A 22,531-nucleotide genomic window follows, 5' to 3' on the forward strand; every position below is an offset into this window, starting at 1 on the left:
CGAACCCCAACCCTAACACTTCCCTGAAGCCTGACCCTCACCCGTCCCCTAATCCTAACCCGTACGCTCAGACTAACCCTCGCCCTCACACGCACGCTCCCCCTAAAGCGTTGCCGTACCCTCACCTGGACCCTAAACCGTCCCCGTCCCCTAACCCTAACCCTAGCCCGAACTCTAACCCTAACCCTTCCCCGAAGCCTGACCCTCACCCGTCCCCTAATCCTAACCCGTACGCTAACACTAACCCGCGCCCTCACACGCAGGCTCCCCCAAAAGCGTTGCCGTACCCTCACCTGGACCCTAAACCGTCCCCGTCCCCTAACCCTAACCCTAGCCCGAACCCTAACCCTAACCCTTCCCCGAAGCCTGACCCTCACCCGTCCCCTAATCCTAACCCGTATGCTAACACTAACCCGTGCCCTCACACGCACGCTCCCCCTAAAGCGTTGCCGTACCCTCACCTGGACCCTAAACCGTCCCCGTCCCCTAACCCTAACCCTAGCCCGAACCCTAACCCTAACACTTCCCCGAAGCCTGACCCTCACCCGTCCCCTAATCGTAACCTGTACGCTATCACTAACCCGCACCCTCACACGCACGCTCCCCCTAAAGCGTTGCCGTACCCTCACCTGAACCATAAACCGTCCCCGTCCCCTAATCCTAACCCTAGCCCGAACCCTAACCCTAACCCTTCCCCGAAGCCTGACCCTCACCCGTCCCCTAATCCTAACCCGTACGCTAACACTAACCCGTGCCCTCACACGCACGCTCCCCCTAAAGCGTTGCCGTACCCTCACCTGGACCCTAAACCGTCCCCGTCCCCTAACCCTAACCCTAGCCCGAACCCTAACCCTAACCCTTCCCCGAAGCCTGACCCTCACCCGTCCCCTAATCCTAGCCCGTACGCTAATGCTAACCCGCGCCCACAGACGCACGCTCCCCCTAAAGCGTTGCCGTACCCTCACCTGGTCCCTAAACCGTCCCCGTCCCCTAACCCTAACCCTAGCCCGAACCCTAACCCTAACCCTTCCCCGAAGCCTGACCCTCACCCGTCCCCTAATCCTAACCCGTACGCTAACACTAACCCGCGCCCTCACACGTAGGCTCCCCCTGAAGCGTTGCCGTACCCTCACCTGGACCCTAAATCGTCCCTGTCCCCTAACCCTAACCCTAGCCCGAACCCTAACCCTAACCCTTCCCCGAACCCTGACCCTCACCCGTCCCCTAATCCTAACCCGTACGCTAACACTAACCCGCGCCCTCACACGCACGCTCCCCGTAAAGCGTTGCCATACCCTCACCTGGACCCTAAACCGTCCCCGTCCCCTAACCCTAACCCTAGCCCGAACCCTAACCCTAACCCTTCCCCGAAGCCTGACCCTCACCCGTCCCCTAATCCTAACCCGTACGCTAACACTAACCCGCGCCCTCACACGCAGGCTCCCCCGAAAGCGTTGCCGTACCCTCACCTGTACCCTAAACCGTCCCCGTCCCCTAACCCTAACCCTAGTCCGAACCCTAACCCTAACCCTTCCCCGAAGCCTGACCCTCACCCATCCCCTAATCCTAACCCGTACGCTAACACTAATCCGCGCCCTCACACGCACGCTCCCCCTAAAGCGTTGCCGTACTGTCACCTGGACCCTAAACCGTCCCTGTCCCCTAACCCTAACCCTAGCCCGAACCCTAACCCTAACCCTTCCCCGAATCCTGACCCTCACCCATCCCCTAATCCTAACCCGTACGCTAACACTAACCCGCGCCGTCACATGCACGCTCCCCCTAAAGCGTTGCCGTACCCTCACCTGGACCCTAAATCGTCCCCGTCCCCTAACCCTAACCCTAGCCCGAACCCCAACCCTAACCCTTCCCTGAAGCCTGATCCTCACCCGTCCCCTAATCCTAACCCGTACGCTCAGACTAACCCGCGCCCTCACACGCTAGCTCCCCCTAAAGCGTTGCCGTACCTTCACCTGGACCCTAAACCGTCCCCGTCCCCTAACCCTAACCCTAGCCCGAACCCCAACCCTAACCCTTCCCTGAAGCCTGACCCTCACCCGTCCCCTAATCCTAACCCGTACGCTCAGACTAACCCTCGCCCTCACACGCACGCTCCCCCTAAAGCGTTGCCGTACCCTCACCTGGACCCTAAACCGTCCCCGTCCCCTAACCCTAACCCTAGCCCGAACTCTAACCCTAACCCTTCCCCGAAGCCTGACCCTCACCCGTCCCCTAATCCTAACCCGTACGCTAACACTAACCCGCGCCCTCACACGCAGGCTCCCCCGAAAGCGTTGCCGTACCCTCACCTGGACCCTAAACCGTCCCCGTCCCCTAACCCTAACCCTAGCCCGAACCCTAACCCTAACCCTTCCCCGAAGCCTGACCCTCACCCGTCCCCTAATCCTAACCCGCACGCTAACACTAACCTGCGCCCTCACACGCACGCTCCCCCTAAAGCGTTGCCGTACCCTCACCTGGACCCTAAACCGTCCCCGTCCCCTAACCCTAACCCTAGCCCGAACCCTAACCCTAACCCTTCCCCGAAGCCTGACCCTCACCCGTCCCCTAATCGTAACCCGTACGCTAACACTAACCCGCGCCCTCACACGCACGCTCCACCTAAAGCGTTGCCGTACCCTCACCTGAACCATAAACCGTCCCCGTCCCCTAATCCTAACCCTAGCCCGAACCCTAACCCTAACCCTTCCCCGAAGCCTGACCCTCACCCGTCCCCTAATCCTAACCCGTACGCTAACACTAACCCGCTTCCTCACACGCACGCTCCCCCTAAAGCGTTGCCGTGCCCTCACCTGGACCCTAAACCGTCCCCGTCCCCTAACCCTAACCCTAGCCCGAACCCTAATCCTAACCCTTCCCCGAAGCCTGACCCTCACCCGTCCCCTAATCCTAACCCGTACGCAAACGCTAACCCGCGCCCACAGACGCACGCTCCACCTAAAGCGTTGCCGTACCCTCACCTGGACCCTAAACCGTCCCCGTCCCCTAACCCTAACCCTAGCCCGAACCCCAACCCTATCCCTTCCCCGAAGCCTGACCCTCACCCATCCCCTAATCCTAACCCGTACGCTAACACTAACTCGCGCCCTCACACGCATGCTCCCCCTAAAGCGTTGCCGTACCCTCACCTGGACCCTAAACCGTCCCCGTCCCCTAACCCTAACCCTAGCCCGAACCCTAACCCTAACCCTTCCCCGAAGCCTGACCCTCACCCGTCCCCTAATCCTAACCGGTAAGCTAACACTAACCCGTGCCCTCACACGCACGCTCCCCCTAAAGCGTTGCCGTACCCTCACCTGGACCCTAAACCGGCCCCGTCCCCTAACACTAACCCTAGCCCGAACCCTGACCCTAAAACTTCCCCGAAGCCTGACCCTCACCCGTCCCCTAATCCTAACCCGTACGCTAACACTAACCCATGCCCTCACACGCACGCTCCTCCTAAAGCGTTGCCGTACCCTCACCTGGACCCTAAACCGTCCCCGTCCCCTAACCCTAACCCTAGCCCGAACCCTAACCCTAAACCTTCCCCGAAGCCTGACCCTCACCCGTCCCCTAATCCTAACCCGTACGCTAACACTAACGCGCGCCCTCACACGCACGCTCCCCCTAAAGCGTTGCCGTACCCTCACCTGGACCCTAAACCGTCCCCGTCCCCTAACCCTAACCCTAGCCCGAACCCCAACCCTAACCCTTCCCTGAAGCCTGACCCTCACCCGTCCCCTAATCCTAACCCGTACGCTCACACTAACCCGCGCCCTTACACGCACGCTCCCCCTAAAGCGTTGCCGTACCCTCACCTGGACCCTAAACCGTCCCCGTCCCCTAACCCTAAATCTAGCCCGAACCCTAACCCTAACCCTTCCCCGAAGCCTGACCCTCACCCGTCCCCTAATCCTAACCCGTACGCTAACACTAACCCGCGCCCTCACACGCAGGCTCCCCCGAAAGCGTTGCCGTACCCTCACATGTACACTAAACCGTCCCCGTCCCCTAACCCTAACCCTAGCCCGAACCCTAACCCTAACCCTTGCCCGAAGCCTGACCCTCACCCATCCCCTCATCCTAACCCGTACGCTAACGATAACCCGCGCCCTCACACGCACGCTCCCCCTAAAGCGTTGCCGTACCCTCACCTGGACCCTAAACCGTCCCCGTCCCCTAACCCTAACCCTAGCCCGAACCCTAACCCTAACACTTCCCCGAAGCCTGACCCTCACCCGTCCCCTAATCCTAACCCGTACGCTAACACTAACCCGCGCCCTCACACGCAGGCTCCCCCGAAAGCGTTGCCGTACCCTCACCTGGACCCTAAACCGTCCCCGTCCCCTAACCCTAACCCTAGCCCGAACCCTAACCCTAACACTTCCCCGAAGCCTGACCCTCACCCGTCCCCTAATCGTAACCCGTACGCTATCACTAAACCGCACCCTCACACGCACGCTCCCCCTAAAGCGTTGCCGTACCCTCACCTGAACCATAAACCGTCCCCGTCCCCTAATCCTAACCCTAGCCCGAACCCTAACCCTAACCCTTCCCCGAAGCCTGACCCTCACCCGTCCCCTAATCCTAACCCGTACGCTAACACTAACCCGCGCCCTCACACGCACGCTCCCCCTAAAGCGTTGCCGTACCCTCACCTGGACCCTAAACCGTCCCCGTCCCCTAACCCTAACCCTAGCCCGAACCCTAACCCTAACCCTTCCCCGAAGCCTGACCCTCACCCGTCCCCTAATCCTAGCCCGTACGCTAATGCTAACCCGCGCCCACAGACGCACGCTCCCCCTAAAGCGTTGCCGTACCCTCACCTGGTCCCTAAACCGTCCCCGTCCCCTAACCCTAACCCTAGCCCGAACCCTAACCCTAACCCTTCCCCGAAGCCTGACCCTCACCCGTCCCCTAATCCTAACCCGTACGCTAACACTAACCCGTGCCCTCACACGCACGCTCCCCCTAAAGCGTTGCCGTACCCTCACCTGGACCCTAAACCGTCCCCGTCCCCTAACCCTAACCCTAGCCCGAACCCTAACCCTAACCCTTCCCCGAAGCCTGACCCTCACCCATCCCCTAATCCTAATCCGTACGCTAACACTAACCCGCGCCCTCACACGCACGCTCCCCCTAAAGCGTTGTCGTACCCTCACCTGGACCCTAAACAGTCCCCGTCCCCTAACCCTAACCCTAGCCCGAACCCCAACCCTAACCCTTCCCTGAAGCCTGACCCTCACCCGTCCCCTAATCCTAACCCGTACGCTCAGACTAACCCTCGCCCTCACACGCACGCTCCCCCTAAAGCGTTGCCGTACCCTCACCTGGACCCTAAACCGTCCCCGTCCCCTAACCCTAACCCTAGCCCGAACTCTAACCCTAACCCTTCCCCGAAGCCTGACCCTCACCCGTCCCCTAATCCTAACCCGTACGCTAACACTAACCCGCGCCCTCACACGCAGACTCCCCCGAAAGCGTTGCCGTACCCTCACCTGGACCCTAAACCGTCCCCGTCCCCTAACCCTAACCCTAGCCCGAACCCTAACCCTAACACTTCCCCGAAGCCTGACCCTCACCCGTCCCCTAATCGTAACCCGTACGCTATCACTAAACCGCACCCTCACACGCACGCTCCCCCTAAAGCGTTGCCGTACCCTCACCTGAACCATAAACCGTCCCCGTCCCCTAATCCTAACCCTAGCCCGAACCCTAACCCTAACCCTTCCCCGAAGCCTGACCCTCACCCGTCCCCTAATCCTAACCCGTACGCTAACACTAACCCGCGCCCTCACACGCACGCTCCCCCTAAAGCGTTGCCGTACCCTCACCTGGACCCTAAACCGTCCCCGTCCCCTAACCCTAACCCTAGCCCGAACCCTAACCCTAACCCTTCCCCGAAGCCTGACCCTCACCCGTCCCCTAATCCTAGCCCGTACGCTAATGCTAAACCGCGCCCACAGACGCACGCTCCCCCTAAAGCGTTGCCGTACCCTCACCTGGTCCCTAAACCGTCCCCGTCCCCTAACCCTAACCCTAGCCCGAACCCTAACCCTAACCCTTCCCCGAAGCCTGACCCTCACCCGTCCCCTAATCCTAACCCGTACGCTAACACTAACCCGCGCCCTCACACGCAGGCTCCCCCGAAAGCGTTGCCGTACCCTCACCTGTACCCTAAACCGTCCCCGTCCCCTAACCCTAACCCTAGTCCGAACCCTAACCCTAACCCTTCCCCGAAGCCTGACCCTCACCCGTCCCCTAATCCTAACCCGTACGCTAACACTAATCCGCGCCCTCACACGCACGCTCCCCCTAAAGCGTTGCCGTACTGTCACCTGGACCCTAAACCGTCCCTGTCCCCTAACCCTAACCCTAGCCCGAACCCTAACCCTAACCCTTCCCCGAATCCTGACCCTCACCCATCCCCTAATCCTAACCCGTACGCTAACACTAACCCGCGCCGTCACATGCACGCTCCCCCTAAAGCGTTGCCGTACCCTCACCTGGACCCTAAATCGTCCCCGTCCCCTAACCCTAACCCTAGCCCGAACCCCAACCCTAACCCTTCCCTGAAGCCTGATCCTCACCCGTCCCCTAATCCTAACCCGTACGCTCAGACTAACCCGCGCCCTCACACGCTAGCTCCCCCTAAAGCGTTGCCGTACCCTCACCTGGACCCTAAACCGTCCCCGTCCCCTAACCCTAACCCTAGCCCGAACCCCAACCCTAACCCTTCCCTGAAGCCTGACCCTCACCCGTCCCCTAATCCTAACCCGTACGCTCAGACTAACCCTCGCCCTCACACGCACGCTCCCCCTAAAGCGTTGCCGTACCCTCACCTGGACCCTAAACCGTCCCCGTCCCCTAACCCTAACCCTAGCCCGAACTCTAACCCTAACCCTTCCCCGAAGCCTGACCCTCACCCGTCCCCTAATCCTAACCCGTACGCTAACACTAACCCGCGCCCTCACACGCACGCTCCCCCTAAAGCGTTGCCGTACCCTCACCTGGACCCTAAACCGTCCCCGTCCCCTAACCCTAACCCTAGCCCGAACCCTAACCCTAACCCTTCCCCGAAGCCTGACCCTCACCCGTCCCCTAATCCTAACCCGCACGCTAACACTAACCTGCGCCCTCACACGCACGCTCCCCCTAAAGCGTTGCCGTACCCTCACCTGGACCCTAAACCGTCCCCGTCCCCTAACCCTAACCCTAGCCCGAACCCTAACCCTAACCCTTCCCCGAAGCCTGACCCTCACCCGTCCCCTAATCGTAACCCATACGTTAACACTAACCCGCGCCCTCACACGCACGCTCCACCTAAAGCGTTGCCGTACCCTCACCTGAACCATAAACCGTCCCCGTCCCCTAATCCTAACCCTAGCCCGAACCCTAACCCTAACCCTTCCCCGAAGCCTGACCCTCACCCGTCCCCTAATCCTAACCCGTACGCTAACACTAACCCGCGCCCTCACACGCACGCTCCCCCTAAAGCGTTGCCGTACCCTCACCTGGACCCTAAACCGTCCCCGTCCCCTAACCCTAACCCTAGCCCGAACCCTAATCCTAACCCTTCCCCGAAGCCTGACCCTCACCCATCCCCTAATCCTAACCCGTACGCTAACGCTAACCCGCGCCCACAGACGCACGCTCCCCCTAAAGCGTTGCCGTACCCTCACCTGGACCCTAAACCGTCCCCGTCCCCTAACCCTAACCCTAGCCCGAACCCCAACCCTATCCCTTCCCCGAAGCCTGACCCTCACCCATCCCCTAATCCTAACCCGTACGCTAACACTAACTCGCGCCCTCACACGCATGCTCCCCCTAAAGCGTTGCCGTACCCTCACCTGGACCCTAAACCGTCCCCGTCCCCTAACCCTAACCCTAGCCCGAACCCTAACCCTAACCCTTCCCCGAAGCCTGACCCTCACCCGTCCCCTAATCCTAACCGGTAAGCTAACACTAACCCGTGCCCTCACACGCACGCTCCCCCTAAAGCGTTGCCGTACCCTCACCTGGACCCTAAACCGGCCCCGTCCCCTAACACTAACCCTAGCCCGAACCCTGACCCTAAAACTTCCCCGAAGCCTGACCCTCACCCGTCCCCTAATCCTAACCCGTACGTTAACACTAACCCATGCCCTCACACGCACGCTCCTCCTAAAGCGTTGCCGTACCCTCACCTGGACCCTAAACCGTCCCCGTCCCCTAACCCTAACCCTAGCCCGAACCCTAACCCTAAACCTTCCCCGAAGCCTGACCCTCACCCGTCCCCTAATCCTAACCCGTACGCTAACACTAACCCGCGCCCTCACACGCACGGTCCCCCTAAAGCGTTGTCGTACCGTCACCTGGACCCTAAACCGTCCCCATCTCCTATCCCTAACCCTAGCCTGAACCCTAACCCTAACACTTCCCCGAAGCCTGCCCCTCACCCGTCCCCTAATCCTAACCCGTACGCTAACACTAACCCGCGCCCTCACACGCACCCTCCCCCTAAAGCGTTGCCGTACCCTCACCTGGACCCTAAACCGTCCCTGTCCCCTAACCCTAACCCTAGCCCGAACCCTAACCCTAACCCTTCCCCGAAGCCTGACCCTCACCCATCCCCTAATCCTAACCCGTACGCTAACACTAACCCGCGCCCTCACACGTACGCTCCCCCTAAAGCGTTGCCGTACCCTCACCTGGACCCTAAACCGTCCCCGTCCCCTAACCCTAACCCTAGCCCGAACCCCAACCCTAACCCTTCCCTGAAGCCTGACCCTCACCCGTCCCCTAATCCTAACCCGTACGCTCAGACTAACCCTCGCCCTCACACGCACGCTCCCCCTAAAGCGTTGCCGTACCCTCACCTGGACCCTAAACCGTCCCCGTCCCCTAACCCTAACCCTAGCCCGAACTCTAACCCTAACCCTTCCCCGAAGCCTGACCCTCACCCGTCCCCTAATCCTAACCCGTACGCTAACACTAACCCGCGCCCTCACACGCAGGCTCCCCCGAAAGCGTTGCCGTACCCTCACCTGGACCCTAAACCGTCCCCGTCCCCTAACCCTAACCCTAGCCCGAACCCTAACCCTAACCCTTCCCCGAAGCCTGACCCTCACCCGTCCCCTAATCCTAACCCGCACGCTAACACTAACCTGCGCCCTCACACGCACGCTCCCCCTAAAGCGTTGCCGTACCCTCACCTGGACCCTAAACCGTCCCCGTCCCCTAACCCTAACCCTAGCCCGAACCCTAACCCTAACCCTTCCCCGAAGCCTGACCCTCACCCGTCCCCTAATCGTAACCCATACGTTAACACTAACCCGCGCCCTCACACGCACGCTCCACCTAAAGCGTTGCCGTACCCTCACCTGAACCATAAACCGTCCCCGTCCCCTAATCCTAACCCTAGCCCGAACCCTAACCCTAACCCTTCCCCGAAGCCTGACCCTCACCCGTCCCCTAATCCTAACCCGTACGCTAACACTAACCCGCGCCCTCACACGCACGCTCCCCCTAAAGCGTTGCCGTACCCTCACCTGGACCCTAAACCGTCCCCGTCCCCTAACCCTAACCCTAGCCCGAACCCTAATCCTAACCCTTCCCCGAAGCCTGACCCTCACCCATCCCCTAATCCTAACCCGTACGCTAACGCTAACCCGCGCCCACAGACGCACGCTCCCCCTAAAGCGTTGCCGTACCCTCACCTGGACCCTAAACCGTCCCCGTCCCCTAACCCTAACCCTAGCCCGAACCCCAACCCTATCCCTTCCCCGAAGCCTGACCCTCACCCATCCCCTAATCCTAACCCGTACGCTAACACTAACTCGCGCCCTCACACGCATGCTCCCCCTAAAGCGTTGCCGTACCCTCACCTGGACCCTAAACCGTCCCCGTCCCCTAACCCTAACCCTAGCCCGAACCCTAACCCTAACCCTTCCCCGAAGCCTGACCCTCACCCGTCCCCTAATCCTAACCGGTAAGCTAACACTAACCCGTGCCCTCACACGCACGCTCCCCCTAAAGCGTTGCCGTACCCTCACCTGGACCCTAAACCGGCCCCGTCCCCTAACACTAACCCTAGCCCGAACCCTGACCCTAAAACTTCCCCGAAGCCTGACCCTCACCCGTCCCCTAATCCTAACCCGTACGTTAACACTAACCCATGCCCTCACACGCACGCTCCTCCTAAAGCGTTGCCGTACCCTCACCTGGACCCTAAACCGTCCCCGTCCCCTAACCCTAACCCTAGCCCGAACCCTAACCCTAAACCTTCCCCGAAGCCTGACCCTCACCCGTCCCCTAATCCTAACCCGTACGCTAACACTAACCCGCGCCCTCACACGCACGGTCCCCCTAAAGCGTTGTCGTACCGTCACCTGGACCCTAAACCGTCCCCATCTCCTATCCCTAACCCTAGCCTGAACCCTAACCCTAACACTTCCCCGAAGCCTGCCCCTCACCCGTCCCCTAATCCTAACCCGTACGCTAACACTAACCCGCGCCCTCACACGCACCCTCCCCCTAAAGCGTTGCCGTACCCTCACCTGGACCCTAAACCGTCCCTGTCCCCTAACCCTAACCCTAGCCCGAACCCTAACCCTAACCCTTCCCCGAAGCCTGACCCTCACCCATCCCCTAATCCTAACCCGTACGCTAACACTAACCCGCGCCCTCACACGTACGCTCCCCCTAAAGCGTTGCCGTACCCTCACCTGGACCCTAAACCGTCCCCGTCCCCTAACCCTAACCCTAGCCCGAACCCCAACCCTAACCCTTCCCTGAAGCCTGACCCTCACCCGTCCTCTAATCCTAACCCGTACGCTCACACTAACCCGCGCCCTCACACGCACGCTCCCCCTAAAGCGTTGCCGTACCCTCACCTGGACCCTAAACCGTCCCCGTCCCCTAACCCTAAATCTAGCCCGAACCCTAACCCTAACCCTTCCCCGAAGCCTGACCCTCACCCGTCCCCTAATCCTAACCCGTACGCTAACACTAACCCGCGCCCTCACATGCACGCTCCCCCTAAAGCGTTGCCGTACCCTCACCTGGACCCTAAACCGTCCCCGTCCCCTAACCCTAACCCTAGCCCGAACCCTAACCCTATCCCTTCCCCGAAGCCTGACCCTCACCCGTCCCCTAATCCTAACCGGTAAGCTAACACTAACCCGCGCCCTCACACGCTCGCTCCCCCTAAAGCGTTGCCGTACCCTCACCTGGACCCTAAACCGTCCCCGTCCCCTAACCCTAACCCTAGCCCGAACCCTGACCCTAAACCTTCCCCGAAGCCTGACCCTCACCCGTCCCCTAATCCTAACCCGTACGCTAACACTAACCCATGCACTCACACGCACGCTCCTCCTAAAACGTTGCCGTACCCTCACCTGGACCCTAAACCGTCCCCGTCCCCTAACCCTAACCCTAGCCCGAACCCTAACCCTAAACTTTCCCCGAAGCCTGACTCTCACCCGTCCCCTAATCCTAACCCGTACGCTAACCCTAACCCGCGCCCTCACACGCACGGTCCCCCTAAAGCGTTGTCGTACCCTCACCTGGACCCTAAACCGTCCCCATCCCCTATCCCTAAACCTAGCCCGAACCGTAACACTAACCCTTCCCCGAAGCCTGACCCTCACCCATCCCCTAATCCTAATCCGTACGCTAACACTAACCCGCGCCCTCACACGCACGCTCCCCCTAAAGCGTTGTCGTACCCTCACCTGGACCCTAAACAGTCCCCGTCCCCTAACCCTAACCCTAGCCCGAACCCTAACCCTAACCCTTCCCCGAATCCTGACCCTCACCCGTCCCCTAATCCTAACCCGTAAGCTAACACTAACCCATGCCCTCACACGCACGCTCCCCCTAAAACGTTGCCGTACCCTCACCTGGACCCTAAACCGTCCCCGTCCCCTAACCCTAACCCTAGCCCGTACCCCAACCCTAACCCTTCCCTGAAGCCTGACCCTCACCCGTCCCCTAATCCTAACCCGTACGCTAACGCTAACATGCACCCTCACACGCACGCTCCCCCTAAAGCGTTGTCGTACCCTCACCTGGACCCTAAACCGTCCCCGTCCCCTAACCCTAACCCTAGCCCGAACCCTAACCCTAAACCTTCGCCAAAGCCTGACCCTCACCCGTCCCCTAATCCTAAGCCGTACGCTAACACTAACCCGCGCCCTCACACGTACGATCCCCCTAAAGCGTTGTCGTACCCTCACCTGGATCCTAAACAGTCCCCGTCCCCTAACCCTAACCCTAGCCCGAACCCTAACCCTAACCCTTCCCCGAAGCCTGACCCTCACCCGTCCCCTAATCCTAACCCGTACGCTAACGCTAACACACGCCCTCACACGTACGTTCCCCCTAAAGCGTTGTCGTACCCTCACCTGGACCCTAAACCGTCCCCGTCCCCTAACCCTAACCCTAGCCCAAACCCTAACCGTAACCCTTTTCCGAAGCCTGACCCTCACCCGTCCCCTAATCCTAACCCGTACGCTAACGCTAACCCGCGCCCTCACACGTACGCTCCCCCTAAAGCGTTGCCGTACCCTCACCTGTACCCTAAATCGTCCCCGTCCCCTAAACCTAACCCTAGCCCGAACCCTGACCCTAAACCTTCCCCGAAGCCTGACCCTCACCCGTCCCCTAATCCTAACCCGTACGCTAACACTAACCCATGCCCTCACACGCACGCTCCTCCTAAAGCGTTGCCGTACCCTCACCTGGACCCTAAACCGTCCCCGTCCCCTAACCCTAACCCTAGCCCGAACCCTAACCCTAAACATTCCCCGAGCCTGTCCCTCACCCGTCCCCTAATCCTAAGCGGTAAGCTAACACTAACCCGCGCCCTCACACGCACGCTCGCCCTAAAGCTTTGCCGAATCCTCACCTTGACCCTAAACCGTCCCCGTCCCCTAACGCTAACCCTAGCCCGAACCCTAACCCTAAACCTTCCCCGAAGCCTGACCCTCACCCGTCCCCTAATCCTAACCCGTACGCTAACACTAACCCGCGCCCTCACACGCACGCTCCCCCTAAAGCGTTGCCGTACCCTCACCTGGACCCTAAACCTTCCCCGTCCCCTAACCCTAACCCTAGCCCGAACCCTAACCCTAACCCTTCCCCGAAGCCTGACCCTCACCCATCCCCTAATCCTAACCCGTACGCTAACACTAACCCGCGCCCTCACACGCACGCTCCCCCTAAAGCGTTGCCGTACCCTCCCCTGGACCCTAAACAGTCCCCGTCCCCTAACCCTAACCCTAGCCCGAACCCTAACCCTAACCATTCCCCGAATCCTGACCCTCACCCGTCCCCTAATCCTAACCCGTACGCTAACACTAACCCGCGCCCTCACACGCACACTCCCCCTAAAGCGTTGCCGTACCCTCACCTGGACCCTAAGTCGTCCCCGTCCCCTAACCCTAACCCTAGCCCGTACCCCAACCCTAACCCTTCCCTGAAGCCTGACCCTCACCCGTCTCCTAATCCTAACCCGTACGCTAACGCTAACCCGCGCCCTCACACGTACGTTCCCCCTAAAGCGTTGTCGTACCCTCACGTGGACCCTAAACCATCCCCGTCCCCTAACCCTAACCCTAGCCCGAACCCTAACCCTAACCCTTCCCCGAAGCCTGACCCTCACCCGTCCCCTAATCCTAAGCCGTTCGCTAACACTAACCCGCGCCCTCACACGTACGCTCCCCCTAAAGCGTTTTCGTACCCTCACCAGGACCCTAAACCGTCCCCGTCCCCTAACCCTAACCCTAGCCCAAACCCTAACCGTAACCCTTTTCCGAAGCCTGACCCTCACCCGTCCCCTAATCCTAAACCGTACGCTAACGCTAACCCGTGCCCTCACACGTACGCTCCCCCTAAAGCGTTGTCGTACCCTCACCTGGACCCTAAACCGTCCCCGTCCCCTAACCCTAACCCTAGCCCGAACCCTAACCCTAACCCTTCCCCAAAGCCTGACCCTCAACCGTCCCCTAATCCTAACCCGTACGCTAACACTAACCCATGCCCTCACTAACACGCTCCCCGTAAAGCGTTGCCGTACCCTCACCTGGACCCTAAACCGTCCCCGTCCCCTAACCCTAACCCTAGCCCGAACCCCAACCCTAACACTTCCCTGAAGCCTGACCCTCACCCGTCCCCTAATCCTAACCCGGACGCTCAGACTAACCTGCGCCCTCACACGCACGCTCCCCCTAAAGCGTTGCCGTACCCTCACCTGGACCCTAAAGCGTCCCCGTCCCCTAACCCTAACCCTAGCCCGAACCCTAACCCTAACCCTTCCCCGAAGCCTGACCCTCACCCGTCCCCTAATCCTAACCCGTACGCTAACACTAACCCGCGCCCTCACACGCAGGCTCCCCCGAAAGCGTTGCCGTACCCTCACCTGTACCCTAAACCGTCCCCGTACCCTAACCCTAACCCTAGCCCTAACCCTAACCCTAACCCTTCCCCGAAGCCTGACCCTCACCCATCCCCTAATATTAACCTGTACGCTAACACTAACCCGCGCCATCACACACACGCTCCCCCTAAAGCGTTGCCGTACCCTCACCTGGACCCTAAACCGTCCCTGTCCCCTAACCCAAACCCTAGCCCGAACCCTAACCCTAACCCTTCCCCGAATCCTGACCCTCACCCGTCCCCTAATCCTAACCCATACGCTAACACTAACCCGCGCCCTCACACGCACGCTCCCCCTAAAGCGTTGCCGTACCCTCACCTGGACCCTAAACCGTCCCCGTCCCCTAACCCTAACCCTAGCCCGAACCCCAACCCTAACCCTTCCCTGAAGCCTGATCCTCACCCGTCCCCTAATCCTAACCCGTACGCTCAGACTAACCCGCGCCCTCACACGCACGCTCCCCCTAAAGCGTTGCCGTACCCTCACCTGGACCCTAAACCGTCCCCGTCCCCTAACCCTAACGCTAGCCCGAACCCTAACCCTAACCCTTCCCCGAAGCCTGACCCTCACCCGTCCCCTAATCCTAACCCGTACGCTAACACTAACCCGCGCCCTCACACGCAGGCTCCCCCGAAAGCGTTGCCGTACCCTCACCTGGACCCTAAACCGTCCCCGTCCCCTAATCCTAACCCTAGCCCGAACCCTAACCCTAACCCTTCCCCGAAGCCTGACCCTCACCCGTCCCCTAATCCTAACCCGTACGCTAACACTAACCCGCGCCCTCACACGCACGTTCCCCCTAAAGCGTTGCCGTACCCTCACCTGGACCCTAAACCGTCCCCGTCCCCTAACCCTAACCCTAGCCCGAACCCTAACCCTAATCCTTCCCCGAAGCGTGACCCTCACCCGTCCCCTAATCCTAACCCGTACGCTAACGCTAACCCGCGCCCACAGACGCACGCTCCCCCTAAAGCGTTGCCGTACCCTCACCTGGACCCTAAACCGTCCCCGTCCCCTAACCCTAACCCTAGCCCGAACCCTAACCCTATCCCTTCCCCGAAGCCTGACCCTCACCCGTCCCCTAATCCTAACCCGTACGCTAACACTAACCCGCGCCCTCACACGCACGCTCCCCCTAAAGCGTTGCCGTACCCTCACCTGGACCCTAAGTCGTCCCCGTCCCCTAACCCTAACCCTAGCCCGAACCCTAGCCCTAACCCTTCCCCGAAGCCTGACCCTCACCCGTCCCCTAATCCTAACCGGTAAGCTAACACTAACCCGCGCCCTCACACGCACGCTCCCCCTAAAGCGTTGCCGTACCCTCACCTGGACCCTAAACCGTCCCCGTCCCCTAACCCTAACCCTAGCCCGAACCCTGACCCTAAACCTTTCCCCGAAGCCTGACCCTCACCCGTCCCCTAATCCTAACCCGTACGCTAACACTAACCCATGCACTCACACGCACGCTCCTCCTAAAGCATTGCCGTACCCTCACCTGGACCCTAAACCGTCCCCGTCCCCTAACCCTAACCCTAGCCCGAACCCTAACCCTAAACCTTCCCCGAAGCCTGACCCTCACCCGTCCCCTAATCCTAACCCGAACGCTAACACTAACCCGCGCCCTCACACGCACGGTCCCCCTAAAGCGTTGTCGTACCCTCACCTGGACCCTAAACCGTCCCCGTCCCCTAACCCTAACCCTAGCCCGAACCCTAACCCTAATCCTTCCCCGAAGCGTGACCCTCACCCGTCCCCTAATCCTAACCCGTACGCTAACGCTAACCCGCGCCCACAGACGCACGCTCCCCCTAAAGCGTTGCCGTACCCTCACCTGGACCCTAAACCGTCCCCGTCCCCTAACCCTAACCCTAGCCCGAACCCTAACCCTATCCCTTCCCCGAAGCCTGACCCTCACCCGTCCCCTAATCCTAACCCGTACGCTAACACTAACACGCGCCCTCACACGCACGCTCCCCCTAAAGCGTTGCCGTACCCTCACCTGGACCCTAAGTCGTCCCCGTCCCCTAACCCTAACCCTAGCCCGAACCCTAGCCCTAACCCTTCCCCGAAGCCTGACCCTCACCCGTCCCCTAATCCTAACCGGTAAGCTAACACTAACCCGCGCCCTCACACGCACGCTCCCCCTAAAGCGTTGCCGTACCCTCACCTGGACCCTAAACCGTCCCCGTCCCCTAACCCTAACCCTAGCCCGAACCCTGACCCTAAACCTTTCCCCGAAGCCTGACCCTCACCCGTCCCCTAATCCTAACCCGTACGCTAACACTAACCCATGCACTCACACGCACGCTCCTCCTAAAGCATTGCCGTACCCTCACCTGGACCCTAAACCGTCCCCGTCCCCTAACCCTAACCCTAGCCCGAACCCTAACCCTAAACCTTCCCCGAAGCCTGACCCTCACCCGTCCCCTAATCCTAACCCGTACGCTAACACTAACCCGCGCCCTCACACGCACGGTCCCCCTAAAGCGTTGTCGTACCCTCACCTGGACCCTAAACCGTACCCATCCCCTATCCCTAACCCTAGCCCGAACCCTAACCCTAACACTTCCCCGAAGCCTGACCCTCACCCGTCCCCTAATCCTAACCCGTACGCTAACACTAACCCGCGCCCTCACACGCACGCTCCCCCTAAAGCGTTGCCGTAACCTCACCTGGACCCTAAACCGTCCCCGTCCCCTAACCCTAACCCTAGCCCGAACCCTAACCCTAACACTTCCCCGAAGCCTGACCCTCACCCATCCCCTAATCCTAACCCGTACGCTAACACTAACGCGCGCCCTCACACGCACGCTCCCCCTAAACCGTTACAGTACCCTCACCTGGACCCTAAACAGTCCCCGTCCCCTAACCCTAACCCTAGACCGAACCCTAACCCTAAGCCTTCCCCAAATCCTGACCCTCACCCGTCCCCTAATCCTAACCCGTACGCTAACACTGACCCGCGCCCTCACACGCACGCTCCCCCTAAAGCGTTGCCGTACCCTCACCTGGACCCTAAACCGTCCCCGTCCCCTAACCCTAACCCTAGCCCGAACCCCAACCCTAACCCTTCCCTGATGCCTGACCCTCACCCGTCCCCTAATCCTAAACCGTACGCTAACGCTAACCTGCGCCCTCACACGTACGTTCCCCCTAAAGCGTTGTCGTACCCTCACCTGGACCCTAAACCGTCCCCGTCCCCTAACCCTAACCCTAGCCCGAACCCTAACCCTAAACCTTCGCCGAAGCCTGACCCTCACCCGTCCCCTAATCCTAAGCCGTACGCTAACACTAACCCGCGCCCTCACACGTACGCTCCCCCTAAAGCGTTGTCGTATCCTCGCGGGGATCCTAAACAATCCCCGTCTCCTAACCCTAACCCTAGCCCGAACCCTAACCCTATCCCTTCCCCGAAGCCTGACCCTCACCCGTCCCCTAATCCTAACCCGTACGCTAACACTAACCCGCGCCCTCACACGCACGCTCCCCCTAAAGCGTTGCCGTACCCTCACCTGGACCCTAAGTCGTCCCCGTCCCCTAACCCTAACCCTAGCCCGAACCCTAGCCCTAACCCTTCCCCGAATCCTGACCCTCACCCGTCCCCTAATCCTAACCGGTAAGCTAACACTAACCCGCGCCCTCACACGCACGCTCCCCCTAAAGCGTTGCCGTACCCTCACCTGGACCCTAAACCGTCCCCGTCCCCTAACCCTAACCCTAGCCCGAACCCTGACCCTAAACCTTTCCCCGAAGCCTGACCCTCACCCGTCCCCTAATCCTAACCCGTACGCTAACACTAACCCATGCACTCACACGCACGCTCCTCCTAAAGCATTGCCGTACCCTCACCTGGACCCTAAACCGTCCCCGTCCCCTAACCCTAACCCTAGCCCGAACCCTAACCCTAAACCTTCCCCGAAGCCTGACCCTCACCCGTCCCCTAATCCTAACCCGTACGCTAACACTAACCCGCGCCCTCACACGCACGGTCCACCTAAAGCGTTGTCGTACCCTCACCTGGACCCTAAACCGTCCCCATCCCCTAACCCTAACCCTAGCCCGAACCCTAACCCTAATCCTTCCCCGAAGCGTGACCCTCACCCGTCCCCTAATCCTAACCCGTACGCTAACGCTAACCCGCGCCCACAGACGCACGCTCCCCCTAAAGCGTTGCCGTACCCTCACCTGGACCCTAAACCGTCCCCGTCCCCTAACCCTAACCCTAGCCCGAACCCTAACCCTATCCCTTCCCCGAAGCCTGACCCTCACCCGTCCCCTAATCCTAACCCGTACGCTAACACTAACCCGCGCCCTCACACGCACGCTCCCCCTAAAGCGTTGCCGTACCCTCACCTGGACCCTAAGTCGTCCCCGTCCCCTAACCCTAACCCTAGCCCGAACACTAGCCCTAACCCTTCCCCGAAGCCTGACCCTCACCCGTCCCCTAATCCTAACCGGTAAGCTAACACTAACCCGCGCCCTCACACGCACGCTCCCCCTAAAGCGTTGCCGTACCCTCACCTGGACCCTAAACCGTCCCCGTCCCCTAACCCTAACCCTAGCCCGAACCCTGACCCTAAACCTTTCCCCGAAGCCTGACCCTCACCCGTCCCCTAATCCTAACCCGTACGCTAACACTAACCCATGCACTCACACGCACGCTCCTCCTAAAGCATTGCCGTACCCTCACCTGGACCCTAAACCGTCCCCGTCCCCTAACCCTAACCCTAGCCCGAACCCTAACCCTAAACCTTCCCTGAAGCCTGACCCTCACCCGTCCCCTAATCCTAACCCGTACGCTAACACTAACCCGCGCCCTCACACGCACGGTCCCCCTAAAGCGTTGTCGTACCCTCACCTGGACCCTAAACCGTCCCCATCCCCTATCCCTAACCCTAGCCCGAACCCTAACCCTAACACTTCCCCGAAGCCTGACCCTCACCCGTCCCCTAATCCTAACCCGTACGCTAACAGTAACCCATGCACTCACACGCACGCTCCCCCTAAAGCGTTGCCGTAACCTCACCTGGACCCTAAACCGTCCCCGTCCCCTAACCCTAACCCTAGCCCGAACCCTAACCCTAACCCTTCCCCGAAGCCTGACCCTCACCCATCCCCTAATCCTAACCCGTACGCTAACACTAACCCGCGCCCTCACACGCACGCTCCCCCTAAACCGTTACCGTACCCTCACCTGGACCCTAAACAGTCCCCGTCCCCTAACCCTAACCCTAGACCGAACCCTAACCCTAAGCCTTCCCCAAATCCTGACCCTCACCCGTCCCCTAATCCTAACCCGTACGCTAACACTAACCCGCGCCCTCACACGCACGCTCCCCCTAAAGCGTTGCCGTACCCTCACCTGGACCCTAAACCGTCCCCGTCCCCTAACCCTAACCCTAGCCCGAACCCCAACCCTAACCCTTCCCTGATGCCTGACCCTCACCCGTCCCCTAATACTAACCCGTACGCTAACGCTAACCTGCGCCCTCACACGTACATTCCCCCTAAAGCGTTGTCGTACCCTCACCTGGACCCTAAACCGTCCCCATCCCCTATCCCTAACCCTAGCCCGAACCCTAACCCTAAACCTTCGCCGAAGCCTGACCCTCACCCGTCCCCTAATCCTAAGCCGTACGCTAACACTAACCCGCACCCTCACACGTACGCTCCCCCTAAAGCGTTGTCGTATCCTCGCCTGGATCCTAAACAGTCCCCGTCTCCTAACCCTAACCCTAGCCCAAAACCTAACCCTAACCCTTCCCCGAAGCCTGACCCTCACCCGTCCCCTAATCCTAACCCGTACGCTAACGCTAACACACGCCCTCACACGTACGCTCCCCCTAAAGCGTTGTCGTACCCTCACCTGGACCCTAAACTGTCCCCGTCCCCTAACCCTAACCCTAGCCCAAACCCTAACCGTAACCCTTTTCCGAAGCCTGACCCTCACCCATCCCCTAATCCTAACCCGTACGCTAACGCTAACCCGCGCCCTCACACGTACGCTCCCCTTAAAGCGTTGTCGTACCCTCACCTGGACCCTAAACCGTCCCCGTCCCCTAACCCTAACCCTAGCCCGAACCCTAACCCTAACCCTTCCCCGAAGCCTGACCCTCACCCGTCCCCTAATCCTAACCGGTAAGCTAACACTAACCCGCGCCCTCACACGCACGCTCCCCCTAAAGCGTTGCCGTACCCTCACCTGGACCCTAAACCGTCCCCGTCCCCTAACCCTAACCCTAGCCCGAACCCTGACCCTAATCCTTCCCCGAAGCCTGACCCTCACCCGTCCCCTAATCCTAACCCGTACGCTAACGCTAACCCACGCCCACAGACGCACGCTCCCCCTAAAGAGTTGCCGTACCCTCACCTGGACCCTGAACCGTCCCTGTCCCCTAACCCTAACCCTAGCCCGAGCCCTAACACTAACCCTTCCCCGAAGCCTGACCCTCACCCGTCCCCTAATCCTAACCCGTACGCGAACGCTAACCCACGCCCTCACACGTACGCTCCCCCTAAAGCGTTGTGGTACCCTCACCTGGACCCTAAACCATCCCCGTCCCCTAACCCTAACCCTAGCCCGAGCCCTAACCCTAACCCTTCCCCGAAGCATGACACTCAACCGTCCCCTAATCCTAACCCGTACGCGAACGCTAACCCGCGCCCTCACACGTACGCTCCCCCTAAAGCGTTGTCGTACCCTCACCTGGACCCTAAACCGTCCCCGTCCCCTAACCCTAACCCTAGCACGAACCCTAACCCTAACCCTTCCCCGAAGCCTGACCCTCACCCGTGCCCTAATCCTAAACCGTACGCGAACGCTAACCCACGCCCTCACACGTACGCTCCCCCTAATGCGTTGCCGTATCCTCACCTGGACCCTAAACCATCCCCGTCCCCTAACCCTAACCCTAGCCCGAACCCTAACCCTAACACTTCCCCGAAGCCTGACCCTCACCCGTCCCCTAATCGTAACCCGTACGCTGATGCTAACCCGCGCCCTGACACGTACGCTCCCCCTAAAGAATTATCGTACCCTCACCTGGACCCTAAACCGACCCGACCCTAAGCCTAACCCTAGCCCGAACCCTAACCCTAACCCTTCCCCGATGCCAGACACTCAACCGTCCCATAATCCTAACCCGTACGCTAAGGCTAACCCGCGCCCTCACACGTACGCTCCCCCTAAAGCGTTGTTGTACCCTCACCTGGACCCTAAACCGTCCCCGTCCCCTAACCCTAACCCTAGCCCGAACCCTAACCCTAACCCTTCCCCAAAGCCTGACCCTCACCCGTCCCCTAATCCTAACCCGTACGCGAACGCTAACCCACGCCCTCACACGTACGCTCCCCCTAAAGCGTTGTCGTACCCTCACCTGGACCCTAAACCGACCCCGTCCCCTAACCCTAACCCTAGCCCGAAACCTAACCCTAACCCTTCCCCGAAGCCTGACCCTCACCCGTCCCCTAATCCTAACCCGTACGCGAACGCTAACCCGCGCCCTCACACGTACGCTCCCCCTAAAGCGTTGTCATACCCTCACCTGGACCCTAAACCGTCCCCGTCCCCTAACCCTAACCCTAGCCCGAACCCTAACCCTAACCCTTCCCCGAAGCCTGACCCTCACCCGTCCCCTAATCCTAACCCGTACGCTAAGGCTAACCCGCGCCCTCACACGTACGCTCCCCCTAAAGTGTTGTCGTACCCTCACCTGGACCCTAAAGCGTCCCCGTCCCCTAACCCTAACCCTAGCCCGAACCCTAACCCTAACCCTTCCCCAAAGCCTGACCCTCACCCGTACCCTAATCCTAACCCGTACGCGAACGCTAACCCGCGCCCTCACACGTACGCTCCCCCTAAAACGTTGTGATACGCTCACCTGGACCCTAAACCGTCCCCGTCCCCTAACCCTAACCCTAGCCCGAACCCTAACCCTAACCCTTCCCCGAAGCCTGACCCTCACCCGTCCCCTAATCCTAACCCGTACGCGAACGCTAACCCGCGACCTCACACGTACGCTCCCCCTAAAGCGTTGCCGTACCCTCACCTGGACCCTAAACCGTCCCCGTCCCCTAAACCTAACCCTAGCCCGAACCCTAACCCTAACC

Source organism: Delphinus delphis, chromosome 16 (genome assembly GCF_949987515.2).
Source record: "Delphinus delphis chromosome 16, mDelDel1.2, whole genome shotgun sequence".
In the NCBI taxonomy this organism is placed as follows: Eukaryota; Metazoa; Chordata; class Mammalia; order Artiodactyla; family Delphinidae; genus Delphinus; species Delphinus delphis.